Genomic DNA, 13,843 nt, shown 5'->3' with positions numbered 1-13,843 from the left:
TAAGTACCTTACGAAAATGATCAGTTCAACTGGTATGGTCCATTACAATATTCCCCTGGCTCCTCAATACCACCCATTCATTCCGCCCAACTATACTATGTACACAGTACCGCTTCGCCTCGTACAATCGAGTCGCACCTGTTCATCCACCCCCTACTACACCCTCCTCCTCCTCCTCGCAGCGACCTTGTGCCACGCAAACGGAAACGCAGGCAAAAACTGATAAAAAAAAAAGAGAGGAGAGCATGGAGTCACGCTGCGCGTAAAAGATTCCGTTGGACGCGGCGACGACAATAGGTGGTGTGCTGCGGGCGGCATCTGTCGTCTGTTTGCGACTGCAACTCCTCCTCCAGGTGGTACCCGGACAACTATGCATCGACATGATGCAATGCGGGGGATTCCCCAACATGTGCTGTCTTTATTTCTCTCTCTCTCTCTCTCTCTCTCACACACACACACACACACAAACAAACACACACACACACACACACACACACACACACACACACACACACACACACACACACGACTCGGTGGCGCAGTTGGTAGAACGATGAACTACTAGCATGGTGGTGCGCGTAGTGCTTGGTTCGAATCCTGCCCAGGGCCGAAATTAATTTCGGTACAGCTGCGCTTCGGGTCGTTACTCTGACTCTCGTGGGCGGGGAGTTGGGGGTGTGTGTGTGTGAAAGGTCATAGCATTACCCATAGATCGGACCTACGAGCTCTGAGCTCTCTTCCAGGAGGGAAATAGCTGTCGATCACGAGTCGAACACGTGATCCAAAGACCAAAGACCAAGTGAATACACATATATATATACATATATATATATATATACACTCGTACACACACATACGATATATACACATGAATGTACAAGAGTGAACAGCTAGGTTATAGGAAAGCCTGAAGTATTTTTTGACTGCATCTGGACTATCGATGTCCCAACTCCCAACTTTATATACTGTATATATACATATAGCCATATATATATATTATATATATATACATATATTACATATATATATATGTGTGTGTGTGTGTGTGTGTGTACAGAAGTGAACAACTAGGATATAGGAAAGCCTGAAGTATTTTCTTGACTGCATCTGGACTATCGATGTCCCAATATATATATATATATATATATATATATATATATATATATATATATATATATATATATATATATATATATAGTTGGAACAAATTATATAAAAAAAATTGCCTCGGGCTTTAACAGGAAGTCAGTAGTCCTACAATGGCTGCCGCCTTGGGCCCTTCCATAGATCTCTCTGGGAAACTGTTTCTATACTATCAACTTAGAGTCGTAGGAGGAAGAGGAGGAGGAGGAGGAGGAGGAGGAGGAGGAGGAGGAGGAGGGGTGCAGTCACCGTTAGTTCTATATGAAAAGGTCTCCGGAGATGCAAAGTCAACAGGGAGACGATCTGAACCCTGTCCGGAGACAGAGTGTCATCCTCTCAGGGCTGCACCACAGGTCGAGATGAGGATGCTGATGGGTTCTGAAGACAGGAGGCGGGGAGACGCTTCCACTCGACGACCCTCCTGCGGGACCATCACTTGTATATACTCGTTGTTGATGTATGTATGCACACACACACACACACACATAACTCGTGGCGCAGTTGGCAGAGTTACCGGCTGCCACTACGGAGGTCCGGGTTCGAATCCCGCCAAGGGCTGAAATAATTTCAGTATTGTTGCGGTGCGGGTTGTTACTCCAACTCTCGTGGACGGGGAGCTGTGTGTGTGTGTGTGCATTTAAGGTCACAGCATTACCCATAGATCGGTCATATACGAGCTCTGAGCTCTCTTCCGGGAGGGAAAATAGCTGTCGATCACGAGTCCAACACGTGATCCAAAGACCATGGTGAATCACACACACTCACATATACACTTATTCATTATTCTCAAAGTTTATCTTTTGTAACGATGAATCTATGGCATACTATGGAGTTACTATACGCTAATTAACAGCATGATTTGATAAGTCCAGGTTACATACACTCCAGTCACAATGTTAGGGTATCACGTTATTATAAAACACGGATATACAATATATCAATAACCCATGCAAATAAAAAAAAAATCAACACCCAAAACATCGATATATTAATCAAACTTTCTGCGTTAAAAGCCATCTTCTTTAGGTATTTAATTTACTCGACTGACAGCGATGTCGCAAATAGTGACCCTCATTTTATACAGATACACACCAAAGGGACTTTCGCACGCACCCGCACACCGCTCTGCTCAAAGGCAATGCATCAAGGCACGGGACCTAATTTTAATCACCTATAAATATCCCCCTTATGCACTAACACTCCCTTATTATAGAAGAGCGGAATATTTGGCACGCCTTCCAGACACAGCCTCGTTGACCTGCAGCTGTGCCAAGACGAGGCCCCACCCCTACACACCCACCCACCCCCTCCTCCACTTCCCCGTCCCCCACAGTTCGAGGCGACTCCACAACCCCCCCCTCCGCCCCCCCCCCGCCGTCGCTCGAGCCCCTGCAGGTCTTGTCCACACACACACGCACGCACAAACACACACACACGCACGCACGCGCGCACGCACACACACACACCGTCGGCGAACACATTCTTTCGCCTTTCCCGGAACCGTCCGGAAGTGAAAACCCGGGGCGGCCGAGAAGAGCCAACTTACAAAGAAGCTCTCTCTCTCTCCCCCATCCCTCTCCCTCTCTCCCTGCCTGGCCGACAACCTAACTGCTGCAAAACCTGGGTGCCGACGACGAACCGCGGCTGAGATCGGGGTGGGTGGGGGGGAGATAGAGAGAGTGAGGGGAGGGAGGTAGTGAGATAGAGAGTGAGAGAGAAAATGACAATGAGTGAGAGGAGTGAGGAGAGAGTGAGATGAAAGAGAGACAGAGAGAGAGTGAGGGAGAATGAGAGTGAGAGAGGAGAGAAAGAGAGAGAGAATTCGGATGATTACATTTCGTTCTGGGTCATCCCCTCGGCTGAGCATCATCCATCATCCATCGCTTGGCGTTGACGAGAACATCCATCCATCCAACGTCTCGAAAAACCGCTGGGGGATGCACGGTGGCGCTACGTGCTCGGGTGTCCTGCATCCGGCGTCGGTGGCGGTCCCTGGAGGGTCGTCCCTCTTCTCTTCTTTATTTCCAAATTCTCCTTTCGGGGTTTGAGCGTCGTCGTCGTCGTCGTCGTCATCGTCGTGTTATGCCATGCCGCTAGCGTCTTGGACAGCTAACTCAAAAGTCCCGAAGTAGGTCCCCGTTCAGGGCTACGAAAGCACCACAACACTGTTGTGTCAATCGTCACTGTACCCCTTGGGCATGGAGTGGGAGCGTTATGTGTGTGTGCGAGCGCGTGTATTTACCTGATTACATTTTCCTAATTGTAATGTAGAGGAAAGGAGCTACGCTCGTTGGGTCCCGTGTCCTATTCTCTAATTTCTTTACCATACCTGGCCTCAAATTTATTAACAGTTCAAACTTAATCTATATCTTTGGTTTCCAATAATCATATTTAGACGAACTCATGCACTGTTTGAGCTTGGGCTATATCGCCTTCTAAGCTATTCCACATATTTATACATCTATTTGGAGAACTGTACTTCTTCACATCCTTTAGACATTTGGTCTTTCTTAATTCTTTCCCATGACCTCTTAAAGCCCTCCCATCTTTAATTAGATTTTTTCTGTCAATGCAATATATTCCCTTTAATGACCTGAATCCTGGAATCATGTTATCTCTTTCTTTTCCATCTTTCAGAGTTGGTAGACCCAGTACTTTTAGTGTGTGTGTGTGTGTGTGTGTGTGTGTGTGTGTGTGTGTGTGTGTGTGTGTGTGTGTGTGTGCGTGTGTGTGGGTAAGAAAATAAAACTGTTACCCATAGATCAGGCCATACGAGCTATGGGGCTCTCATCCGAGAGTAACAGCAGTCGATCACAAGTACAGCACGTGATCAAAGGCCACGTCGAATCACAACGCGGGTTGTTATTATTATTACCATTATACAGATAATAAATACATAAATAAACAATGAAATCTTCTTGCCTTGCATGTGATGATAGTCAGTATCGTGTGTCTAGTCGGAAGCACAAATATGAAAACACTTTCGAATTTGTTCATCTTTGAATATATTCTTGTGTGTTCACGCCAAACCGCCTTTAAGTTCACGACATAGGCACTGTACAGTGATCAAACACAACAAAAGGTCAGTAATACGGTAATGAATGCACGTACATACGTGCACACACACAAAAAAACATACGCAAATACGCACACACTTGTGACCACTTGCCTTTGCTGATGTGGACGCCATTACGTGTGGCGGTGACAGCAGCGTCGACAATGGCGGTAGACGTTTTCGACACCATGATGAAGTCTGTTACAGGTGCCATCTGTCTTTGAACAACGACTGAACTGTTAACCTTCCGACCGAGCGCCGACCGACTTTTGTTTGTGTTCGTGGATATCCGACGATGCAACGCTATGACGTCACGTGACGTCATGTCGATAGAATACTGTCGCTGGCGGATTCAGAGGAAGGACAGAAATGACACCGATACGTGTAACTGTGACCAATGACTCATACTTTCGAAATACTACGCTTTGTCCTCATAATACTTGCTAAGATTATGAGGACAAACTTATCTTTATCTAATGATCCTCACAGAAGTTGAAAATGAACCAGAAATATTCGATCAGTTTAAAAATAAATGGATTGTTTTATAATTCGATAAAGCTGAACAAGAAGCCATCCCACCGTTCTATGGAAATTGAATAATTCACATGCAGAAGGCACATAAATAATTAAGACAGCTATCAACTATTTTTGGTCACAAAATAAGGTCCAAACATCTACAGACCAAATTGTTCTTCCTTCCATATACCTGAGTGATCACAGATCAAGAATACACATACAGTAGTTGGCAGAGTCGAAAGGACAAATTCTAATTAAAGACATATTAAAGGAAACGTACCAGCTTCACCACGAAGCTACGAGATGTTAGTTCTCTGTAAAAACTAAGTACGGACAGCAGTCAGCAGTCGACTTAATTCCTCGGGAGTAGATTCATTCCCAGGTTGGAGAATTTTAGACATCCGATAGTTAAGTGGTAAAAGCGTCAGCTTCACATTCTCGTGAGCCTCGGTTCGAATCCGGGGACGACGGTCGGAATCATATATATATATATATATATATATATATATATATATATATATATATATATATAATTATACAGGAACTACGCTTTCCTTTTCTTTGGGTCCTAGAACACTAAAATTACTTTGATAGCATTCTCCGTCTTTCTGACACCGATTCTATTCAGCAAGGGAAATGTGTGTGTGTGTGTGTGTGTGTGTGTGTGTGTGTGTATTCACTTGGTCTTTGGATCACGTGTTGGACTCGTGATCGACAGCTATTTCCCTCCTGGTAGAGAGCTCAGAGCTCGTAGGTCCGATCTATGGGTAATGCTATGTGTGTGTGTGTGTGTGTGTGTGTGTGTGTGTGTGTGTGTGTGTGTGTGTGTGTGTGTGTGTGTGTGTGTGTGTGTGTGTAATTTCGGACTCAATTCAAGCCTCAGACAAAATAACAATTACAAAATAATAATAATATAATAATAATAATAATAATAATAATAACAACAACAATAATAATATAAAATCATGCATCAATATCATTATTTGTTTTAGCCAGATTTATTCTTGTCTTTGTTCCAACGACATCCTGCCCAATCCCTTCCAACGAATTCATAACGGACGTGTTCATCCAAAAATAAATGTTCATGATAACAGACTAATTATCTCAGGCCCTCGTCCTGTATAGAACCTCAGCGTTACAACAGACGCTTATTATGTTGTTCTCGTTGTTGTTGTTGTTGCTGTTGTTGGTGCGAGTAGCTAGCTTTGTGTGGTTCTTTCCAGCAGCAACTTTTTTACATCCATCCATCCACCCATCTATCCCCCTCTACCTCTCCCCCTCCCTCCTCCGTTTTCTCTCCTCCCTCCACCTCTGCGCGCGCGCGCGAAACAACTTCAACTCCATTCTGAACCCGAAGGAGGGAGGGGGACGGGGGGTCCAAGCGTGGCTTGTGTTCACCCTGGCCAACTTCTCTTCTAGAAATATAACCGTAACATGAAGTGTGAGTGAGTGAGTTGGGGGATTGTGATAAAGAACGAGCGCAGGGAATAGGAAATCCCTAAGTGGGAATAGGAAATCCCTAAGTGGGATGGAACGAAGGAACGAGTGCTACTTATGGAGAAAGAAGAGATGGAGAAGAAGAGGATGGGGAGGGTAGGACGAGAGAGAGAAAGTCTCTCGACGGTGCAGTGGTACCGTTCACGACCATGTTCTATTCCCTCCCAGGGCTGAAACAATTTCAGCATTGCTGTACTGCGAGCCGGCACTCCAACTCTCATGGGCAAGGAGTTGAGTGTGTGTGTGTGTGGTCAGAGTATTACCCATAGATCGGGCAATATATGAACTCTCATACGGGAGTGTAGTGGCTACAGATTACGAGTCCGACACGTGATCCAAGACCGCCGTAATGAATCAATCTCTCTCTATCTCTCTCTCTCTCACACACACACAAACATATGTACATATAGAAGAGGTCTAAATCCTTGGCCGTACCCACGCTGTGATTTCGCAGCTATGAATGGCTGTACATTAAAATAAATAATCGAATAAACAAACAAACCTCAGTATTGACTGTTCAATTTCTACACAGTCCACCCTTCTGCCTTGCTAGACCCTACCGTTATGCTGTACTCCGCCAAACCTTCACATTATTCATGAAAAAAAGGATAAGCCAGCAAGCCACACAGACAGACTTCAGCAGAGAACCGGCTAAAGAGCTCTGCTTTCTAAAGGTAGCAAGTGTTCGTGAAAGGTTCTAAAAGGTACGGCTCGGCAGTCGCCACACAAAACTGACGAAGCAAGCAGTTGAGATGAGAGTGTCAACTGTTGAGACGTTCAAGGTTGGAAACCCAACTCTCTCTCTCTCTCTCTCTCTCTCTCTCTCTCTCTCTCTCTCCCACTAACGAACTAAAGTCTCGTCCTGTCCGCCACGACTGTACATCTTTTATCTCTCTTTTCTTCTATCGCCGTTTTCATGGTCACTTCCCCACAGACCTCGAATGGTGCGCGACGCCTCCCCCCCCTCCCCCCTTTCTCCAGTCAACAAAAGATTTTCTGAAACGTATCGGTCTTCTTTTCTGTGCAATTTCCTTTTGCAAGTCAGCCAGTACGCTCTCTCTCTCTCCCTCTCTCTCTCTTCCTTTCCTTCCACAGGAAGAATCTCGAACTTTCCCCCCTGATGTCTTTCCACCTGTCTATGAAAGATAAATAAACAATAATGATGATGATGATGATGATGATGATGATAATAATAATAATATATTTCATTAACAATACATTTGGCAATAAATATAACAACATCAATAGTCACTAGCATGAAAAAATAACGTGTGGTCTACGACCAATAACCAAGGCCAGGAGGATAACCAGGCGGAGGCGGCAAAAGGGGGTTGGGGGGATGGGTGGAAGAGAGCAAGAGAGGGGGCAACGCCCCTGGCAAACAAGAATACGCCCACTGCTAGCCCCCTCCCCCCTTCCCCCCTCCCCCGGTTTCGTTCCCAGCGACCTGGCTGTCTGGCACCTTTCAATCGAGGTGACGTTAGGTCGAGAGAGTGCTACGACGAGGTCGAGCGGCCTGGATGAAGGCATCGCCCGCTGCAAGAAGATAACAGTGGGAATGGCGAGAGAAAAGGGGGAGACAAACGATTGCGCATGCTTCCTCTCTCTCTCTCTCTCTCTCTCACACACACACACACACACACACACACACGGCTCGGTGGCGGAATGGTAAAGCACTGGCCTCACAAGTCAGAGAACCGGGGTTCGATTCCCCGGCCGGGCGGAGATAAGTTGGGTTTGTCTCCTTTCACGTGTAGCCCCTGTTCACATAGCAGCGAGTAGGTACGGGATGTTAGTCAAGGAGTTGTGACCTTGCATTCCCGGTGTGTGATGTGTGAGTGGTCTCAGACCTACCCAGAGATCGGCTAATAATGAGCTCTGAGCTCGCTGCCGTAGGATGGTGTCTGGCTGTCTCGACAAGAGGCTGCAGCAGATCCGTGGTGAATACACACACACACAGAGTACATAAAAAATAATGGAGTAGGGTGGAGGCGAAGAAGCTAATGGATTCGAAGGTGAACTGACCGGGAACGAAAACATTATAAGAGATGGAAGTGGATGAAGAAGAGGGAGAGGAAGAGGAGGAGGAGGAGGAGGTCGAGGCAGAGGACGACGAAGAGGGCATAGGATGAGGAAGAGTAGGAAGAAGAGGATGTAGGAGACCAAGAAATGGAGAGCAAGTGGAGGAGAAACCTGAGGGAAGGAAGGCAGGAAGGCAGGAAGGAAGGAGAGGAAGGCCGGGCGCGACTGAAACCCGAAGAACTAGGTCGATGGAGAAGGTGACCTGGCATACACTGACCAGAATGGCGGGAAGAAGAGAGCATGAAATATATGAGATGAGCACAGGAGAGGAAAGGGAAAGAAAGGGGGAGAGGAGGGAAAGGGAAAGAGAGGGGGAAGAGGAGGGAAAGGGAAAGAGAGGGGGGGAGAGGAGGGAGAGGGAGAGAGCACCCTGAATGAAATGGAGAAAAAATATTCCCTGCCTAAAAAGGGTGAGATGTAACCATTACCTATAACCCCGCATAATGCAACAACACCCATAGAAAACTACATCGCAACATACATACGAACACACATACATATACCCCCCTAAGCTCTTCCCTCACGTGACCAAACCGTGAAATACATCCGATTCCTAAGAATACCTTTTCCATACACACTATACTCCGTAACTTAGATTAATAACCATAATAATTAAATCATAAGAAACAACTACACATCCTTATAAGTAAAATATTATATAATATACTAATGTCCAAAACTAGTATCACTAGGATAAATTGTAAATCATTTGTGAGATTGCCAACCCCTCAAAATGCTTTGTCAACAATTTTACTGTACGGAAGCAGCAGCGAGAGGGAACGGTAGTCAGTAGGTGGAAGTAGACCGAGGAAGGTCTGCTGCTGTAATCAAACATTAATAGACTTTTGTAGCGAATGGTTTGGAGAAAAATTAATTAAGCGAAGAAGGGAGGAAGGGGAGAGAGAAGGACGGGGGGGGGGACAATGGGGAACAGTGGGGTGATGCAAGTGATGCAAGCTCTGGATATAAAAATAAAGTTTTTTTTTCCGAAGAACGCAAAATTGTAGATGTTGAAGATGGTTGTCGACATTCTTCACTTTGACATAATAAAAATGGTGAAGAAAAACAAATAAATAAAATGTATATAATGAATAAATATACAAGTACTATGTGATAAATCAAAAACGCATCGCAACGCTGCCCATCACAGGGACAGACATGACGTCACGTCTGCGAGACAGCGACAACATCAAACCCAAGTGTTGCAGGTCGCAATGCACGACTCTGAACCGACAAATGAATGTATAAAATCGAACAGATGTCTTCAACTCCGCCATTAGTGTCGAGGAATTACTTAAAGACTCGGAAGACAACATTCTCGTTCTCCTCCCACAAGTTGAAGCAAGGTGTTACGAGTAAAGCACATTTTAGAAAAAAATACAACTATTTAAAGACCCATACGTTTATTGTAGCAAGTCTCTCTCTCTCTCTTTCTCTCTCTCTCTCTCTCTCTCTCACACACACACACACAGTGTGTGTACATACAAGATACCAATAACTTATGCCTTGGGTTTCCCTGACGTTAGTCCTTAGACATTCATAAATACATACATATATATACATAACCTGATCTTTGTACGGTCTTGTGTGTGGTGCCTGTGTGGTGTGGTGCCTCTGTATGTGTGTGTATTCACCTCGGATCTGCTGCAGCCTCTTTGCGAGACAGCCAGACACCACCCTACCGCAGTGAGCTCAGAGCTCATTATTAGCAGATCTCTGGGTAGGTCTGAGACCACTCACACTCCACACACCGGGAATGCAAGGTCACAACTCCTTGACTAACGTCCCGTACCTACTCGCTGCTAGGTGAACAGGGGCTACACGTGAAAGGAGACAAACCCAACTTGTCTCCGCCCGGCCGGGGAATCGAACCCCGGTTCTCCGGCTTGTGAGGCCAATGCCTTACCAATCCGCCACCGGGCGTGCTTGTGTGTGCTTGCGTGCGTGTGTGTGTGTGTGTGTGTGTGTGTGTGTGTGTGTGTGTGTGTGTGTGTGTGTGTGTGTGTGTGTGTGTTTACTTAATTGTAGTATACAGAGAAGGAGCAACACTCGTGGGGTCCTTTCTCTTACTCTCAAATCTATCATAACTAGTTTCAAATACGCGCGCGCGTGAGCGTGAATGTGTGCTTTCACATAATTTCCTCTTTTTTAGTTTCTTTCCAAACCCTTTGTTTATCCCTCAATTTCATACGAAGTGATCTCCTCTGTCCGTTGTCTCCACTGCCTTCAGAACCGGCAGACACGCACGCGCCAACAGCCATTCTATCTGAGAACTGTGCTCTCTCATCTTTAACTCCTCTCACCGTTATCCGGCGCTATTTTACTCGCGAGGGAAAAAGGATCCGATACTCGGGACCCTTCCCTGACCTCCGCAGGTGCACGGCCGGCCACTGAATGCCGCGCCGGCCCTTCCCGGCCACGGGAGTCGAACCGGGACTCGCCCGCGAGAACCACGGGCACACTGTGATTGTTACTATCGCCACAACTAAACCTCTTCTGTGCTACACTGTCACCATTGATAGAAACACTGGGATGGATGGATGGATGGACGGATTGATGGATTGACTCTGCCCCCCCCCCTTTACATGGGAGGAGGGGGCATTTGGTGTATACACACAATGACACATACACACATACACACGCACACACACACACCTACACGACTCGGTGGCGCGGTTGGTAGAGTCTCCGACTGTCACTACGGCGGTCCGGGTTCGAATCCTGCCCAGGGCTGAGATAATTTCAGTATCGCTACGCTTCGAGTCGTTACTCCAACTCTCGTGGGTGGGGAGTTGGGTGTGTGTGTGGGTGTAAGGTCACAGCATTACCCATAGATCGGTCATACGAGCTCTGAGCTCTCTTCCGGGAGGGAAATAGCTATCGATCACGAGTCCAACCCGTGATCCAAAGACCAAATTGAATCACATACACACACACACACATTCTCTCCCTACCTCCATGGCGTCCAGCCCAGGGGAGGGGGGGGGGAGCACCTCCCGGGCAATTAAGGCAGTTCCCTAGTTCCTGACCTTGATCTCTACTGCTGCTTCAGTCGGGTGGCGGCGGCGGCTTTTGACGGACGCGCGTCGACCCAACCCGACCTGACCCCCGAGTCAGACGTGCAGCTTTAACCAAAGGCATTTTTACCCTCCCCCCTCCGTAAGTCTCCCCTCCCCCACTCATATCATCTTTCTCATTCACCTACATCACGTCCCTTGAACGTGCGAGTAGAACCTCCTAGCCTACCCCTGTTCAAGATATCCGATGTCGTCATTATCGTCTTCGTCCGTAATGAAGGACTTTGCATATTTTGGTTCAAATGCAGTCAGACGGTTTCATTTCACTTGAGACCGGTCCTCCTCGAGATGCATGGGTCACTATTCTCTCCATCTTCCTCCTCCTCAAATTATCTTCCACCACCACTCCTCAACACCATAACTATACCTCCCTCTAAGACCATAAGTCCCATCACTGACATTCCCTCCTCCCTATCAACATCAAACTTTCCTCACTATAATCATACCCTCCTGATCACTACTACTATCACCCCCTTCACTTACTAACACCATACTTATTGTGGTGTGCGGACAATTGTTCAAAGGACAACTGCCCCCGGGGACAGTTGCTCAACTCAAAAGTGAAATGGCGGAGAATTACTAGCACATATTCGGTATGGGTTAGGATAGGTTAGACTGGGCTAGGTTAGGTTTAATTACGTTCTCAATTGTTCCTAGGCAATTGTCCGATGAATATGTCCGTTGACCAATTGTCCTACCCCCTAATAACTGTCACACACAACCCCTTTCCCCATTCCCCCCGCCCTTATTTTTTGGGGGAGAGTGGGGGAGGAGAGGGCAGCAGTTCAACGGGTAGTCTCCTCAATGCTAAAGCGCCACATATCCTGACGAAGGGTTAAAGGGGGGGGGGGACATTTGATCCAATGCCCCGCTCACCGTCCAACCACATCAACCCCCGGAATCAAACTGCTACGGAAGAGGTGGTGGGCCACATAAGCAGAGTTTATATTACTGGTAGACTTGATGGCACTGGGTGGTTGTTGATAGTGGACCACGTAAGTAGATACTACAGGTAGACTTGATGGTACCAGGTTAGTGGTTGTGGTGGTTAGCGGACCCCGTCCGACCGACCCCCCAAATCCACCAACCAAGATTTCTTCGAGATGACCCTCTCATATACTTTTAACCAAGTCGACTTCAAGAAGAACAATCCTTCCTCTTCCTCCTTGACCTCTCCACTTGATCCCCGTAAACCCAAGTTTCGTGTCACCAGACTAGCCTCACACCAGCCAAAATTACCCCCAGACTTCACCTGAAGGAGGGAAGGAGGGAAGGAGGGAGGGAGGGAGGCTACTGATAATAACCTCCTTCTGGGGGAGACGACGAGGGTGTGGCTGATGGGGGAAGGGGGGGAGTGTGTGTGTGTGTGGGGGTGCAATCCAAGGACGGGGCACGACCCTTGGCTAACCTCATTCTCCTTCCCCAGTATCAAATGAGCGCATTCCCATGACAGATCGTTTCTATTTTTGAGCTATATCACGAATAATTATTAAATATAATTTGGTTAATAACGAAAATATATTGCTAAATACTATGTCATGCTAATATTATCATTTGATGATATATATACTTTATCATTTTATACATCAAATCGACAACAATTTTTTGATTGTCAACACTGACCATCAGCATTATAAGGTAATATAAATTGTTTGGTAATAGCAAAGGTGTTTTGTTAACTTTTGTGACCTTTATACGGGGTTGGAAATTTGTTATTCAGGTACCAGCTCACAGTAATCCCCAAGGCGGGCCGACCGGAGGATACAGCGTGGAACAGCGTCGAGGTAGCGAGTTTTTAATGATGGAGAAGGAAGAAGATTACGAATCGCTCTGTAGCCTGCCCACTTAAAAATTACATCGGGGGTTCTTTATCATTAATATAGAAATCTATCTATAGTTCCCAAACCTCAACTGAATTTACGTACATTTTCTCGCTTCTTGTTGAGAGAGAGAGAGAGAGAGAGAGAGAGAGAGAGAGAGAGAGAGAGAGAGAGAGAGAGAGAGAGAGAGAGGGGGGGGGCATCGTGAATATTAACTCAACTTTAAAGGTTTTCCAAGGGTCAATATACTCCCTTAAAGCAAAATACAGACTGGATATATACACATACACACACACACAATTATATACTGTATAATATACACAAAAACAGTAAATTAATAAATGAATAAAACTAATATAACAACAATAAACAAATAAACACATACAGGTAAATAAGTAAGTACACAAACACTTTTCAAAAGAACCTTTTTTTTTTCCTTATAAGGAGAAGTGGCCGACAGTTCCGGCTGCCGGGTGCTATTGCTCAGCGTGACACGGATATGATGGACTTCCACCAGGACCTTGCTGGAGGAAGTGTCTTAAAACCTCGACCCGAGGAGGAAGACCTCCTTCCTTCCGGCCTTGGACCGGGGCGCCTTCGTGTCACCATCCCCCACCAGGAACCAAGGATTCCCGAACTCCAGGAAGCCGCTT

General features: G+C 46.3%; 1 protein-coding gene across 1 annotated transcript in view; it reads right to left on the bottom strand.

Moving 5' to 3' along the window:
* Positions 1 to 13,843, bottom strand: part of wdb (serine/threonine-protein phosphatase regulatory subunit widerborst) — a 67,127-nt gene that overhangs the window by 31,639 nt on the left and 21,645 nt on the right. The gene's annotated exons all lie outside the window — the stretch shown is intronic.

The sequence above is a fragment of the Oratosquilla oratoria genome, chromosome 7 (genome assembly GCF_046742065.1).
Source record: "Oratosquilla oratoria isolate Oo_2021 chromosome 7, ASM4674206v1, whole genome shotgun sequence".
NCBI lineage: Eukaryota > Metazoa > Arthropoda > Malacostraca > Stomatopoda > Squillidae > Oratosquilla > Oratosquilla oratoria.
The sequence above is the reverse complement of the archived record's forward strand: the minus strand, read 5'-3'. Positions and strand labels throughout refer to the sequence as shown.